The sequence below is a fragment of the Miniopterus natalensis genome, chromosome 14 (assembly GCF_054644295.1).
Source record: "Miniopterus natalensis isolate mMinNat1 chromosome 14, mMinNat1.hap1, whole genome shotgun sequence".
NCBI lineage: Eukaryota > Metazoa > Chordata > Mammalia > Chiroptera > Miniopteridae > Miniopterus > Miniopterus natalensis.
The window spans coordinates 10,684,394-10,687,873 of NC_142094.1; positions in this window are offsets into that span (position 1 = coordinate 10,684,394).

A 3,480-nucleotide genomic window follows, 5' to 3' on the forward strand; every position below is an offset into this window, starting at 1 on the left:
TACCTTGGAAAAATGTCCCCACTACTTTTAGCAGCTGCCGTGGCCTGGGTGGCAGCCTGAGATCAGGCCGATTAGGGCTGGGCTGGAGGCAGTCAGCCTGGAGCTGGCAGTTAACTGTTTCTGGCTGGGAGGAGGGAGCCTGCCAAGGAGCCAGTCTAGGCCCTTCCTTACCGGGCAGCTCAGAGACAGTCACACCTGGGCCTCAGGCCGGGGCGTCCAGAGAGTCCGTGTCTGGGGGTGACGGTGTGCGTGTAAGTCCCTATTTGTGCATGTGTTGGAGCGAGGGATGTCTCTTTCAATCACCAGCAGAAACAACTTTTGAAATGAGTTCTAAGCTTCTATTTTTCCGAATGTAGGTGGATTAGAAAGCTTTCAAGAGTGTGGCAGATTTGGATCCTGGCCAGGAACACTAAGCTCAGACCCATGTCACATGGGACCTTCCTTTATCCCTGACACGTCTCTGGACATGTGATGTGGGAAATCACTATGATTCTTTGAGAGGGGAGTTGCCATGACAATAATTAACTGGTGACCTTGGGGAAACACAAAGATATTTGTGAGCCTCAGTGACTGCAGAGAATAAATGAGAAGGTTTGGCTGGATCGGCGGTTCTTAAAAGTGTGTTCTGAGAGCTGTGCCAAGAAGCCCAGCTTCTAAAATTTGGCAACTGTGGGCTTTCACTAATTCTCACTTTACTACTTTATGTAAGAGATTGAATGATATCAAGTTTTAGCTTTTCTCCCAGGCATTTTTTGAAATCTTTACCCCTCTGTTTGTATTGATTTTTTTTGGAGAGGAAATAAGGGGAGAGAGAGAAAGAGAAATATCAATTGGTTGTCTCCTGCACTCACCCAGACTGGGGATTGAGCCCGCAACTGGGAATTGAACCTGCCACCCTTGGTGTATAGCACGATGCACCAGCCAACTGAGCCACACGGGCCAGGGTTCATGTGACCTTTAAGACCAAATTTTAAAATGTATGATTTGACATAACTATTTATTTCTTGGATTAGCTGAGTACGTTTAAGAGCAGACTGTGTTTATCCAACCTAAACTTCCCAATTTTCCGCAGATCTCGACACCTGAACCCCTCCTCCAAACATTGCTACCTGGGTCTCCGTGGCATGACCTGCGCCGCTCAGACGGAGCTGCTGGGCTCATGTCAGCAGCCGTGGTGGCTCCGTGTCCTGGAGGAACACGTTCTCTGTGCCACCCCACTGCATCCGTTGCTCGGTCCTCACGAACAAAGCTGATTGTGCGTGTGCCTGATGCCTTCGACTCTGCAGATAGGAAGCCCTCTGGGCTTTGGGCGGTGGGCTATGTGGGCTCACCGGTTCTAGCCTCACCCTCCTAGTGACTTTGGCTTAGGAATGAGAGTATGACCCTAGTTCTGGTCAAATAGTCGGGAAGGGGCACGTGCTGATCGCTCCTGGAGAAGTGCCCTCAATTTTAACAGGGGCCTCAAGGATGGGTGTGCTCCTCCCTTTGGGTCCGCCTGTGTTGGGAGGGCAGCTAGCTCGTGATGAGAGGGTGAGGGGCTGGGGGCAAAGGGCACGAGCAGCCGGAGCCTGCCCAGGGAGACGGGTGCGGGGCCCCGGGTGCGGTCTTGCAGCTGCTGGCTGCCTGTTCCGCAGTGTTAGGCAGGTCTCCTCAGGTCTCGCTGCAGCTGGAAGCATCTCTCCTGACATGGCGGGTGGTGCTGAGCTGAGTTCTCTCCACAGCCGTGTCCTTGCGAAGCTCTTCCCTGGGCTCTGGGCCCAGGTGGAGGAAACTGAGGGTGAGGGGTGTTCGCCCGTCCCCGAGGGTGCCCCGCCTCGCTAGGGCTGCCCCCTAAGTGGAAGGAAGGGGGTGTGGGGCTGGTGGGAGAAGGAGGGTAGGGCTTATTGCAAGAGCAAAACGTGGGGGATCCCAGAGAGTGTCGTCTTGAAGAAACTGCAGACTGAGAGGCAGTGCCCCTCTTACCGCCGGTCAGCCACCTATGGAGCTCTGTGGGCGAAGGAGACACCTGGCTGGGCAGACACTTGCTCAGACCTCTCAGAATCCCGGGGAAGATCGCAGGGACAAGGGCAGAACCCCTGAAACGGTAGCTCACTGAGAAGGTGCCGAAGCTCCCAGGTAGGGAGCCTGACCCTGCAGGCGCCGGTGGGCCTGGCGGGGGGGGGGGGGGGGGGGGGGGGGGGGGGGAGAGAATTCTCCAGTGTTCCCTGGAGCGGTCAGCGGACGCCCAGGGAGCTTGTGAAAGGAGAGAAGGGGAAGGACAGAGGATTGTGGATGGCTGTGTGGCACCTTCATAAAGAGTGGCAAAACACTCGGAGGGACCGAAAGGGCGCCCCCGATTACAGCGTAGAGGAAGCTCTGCGCAGGGCGGTGACGGGCGTGCTACACAGAGCGAGTGCAATTTCCACTTCTCCTGGTCCTAAGGAGTCCACACCTGTGCTAGTGAGTAGAGTTATGCTAGGGGCTGTTAGCTCAAAGCAGGGGAGGGTTCCCTCATTGATGGGATGGCTGTTGTGGGAGGTAGTGAGCTCCAGGGAGCCCTATGAATATGGGGGGTGGGCAGTTCTCCAGCACTGGCTGGATGGTTTGGACCTGGGAGTCTGGATTCTACATGGTTGTGATTCTTGAAATAATCCAGACAGTGCGCTGAGAAGGGCCAGGGACACCACTGCCCAGCCTGGCTCCTCCTCCGGCCCCTGCCCTGGGACGCCGAGATGTGGGCCAGGGCGGAGAAGCGGCACTGGAGGTGAGGGAGAGGCAGGCTCAGCCTGCAGGCAGCAGCTGTGTGGCGGAGACACTCCTTGCCTCCCTCATCTGAGTCTCTGCTTTTGTAAAATGGGTCCACAGGGTGTTCACTGGGTCAGAAGCCCTGTGTCAGGAGCACCTGTCCAGAGCGGATGCCAGGAAACGGGAGCTGATATTATAAGTGAACAAAGAGAACTGCACTGTGGCCAACCCTAGGTAGGTTTTGTTGCCACACTATGCCACCCACTGTGCCAGCAACACACCGAATTGGGGGTGCCAGGCAAGGCCATGGAGAACCAAGCAAAGAGAATGCTGGGGCTCGCCCAGAGCTTTATTTTCTATTTTGTGTCAATTCACAGTTCACCAACCAGAGTCTCTGTGTGCTGAGCCATAGGAAGGCAGGTTGACTTGATAAGCCCTCAGTAATCCAAGTCCCTTGGTAATAAAACATCCTGTCTCCAGGGCTGTGAAAACTAGTGATGATGTCAGTGACAGTTATAATAACTAGTGTTTGCTCAACATTAACTGCACTGCGGGTGCCGTGCATAGTGCGATACATACACCCCACTTGTCGTAGTGTCACATTTACAGAGAAGGAAGCACATCACGTCAGGTCAGTGCATTTGCTCAAACTCACACAAAACAGCAATGAGGGAACGAGGGGTCCGGCAGCCTCAGCTCCACCCCTCTGCTCTGCCCTCTGGCTTTACAGGTGTCCCCATCATAAAGCTGCCAGTG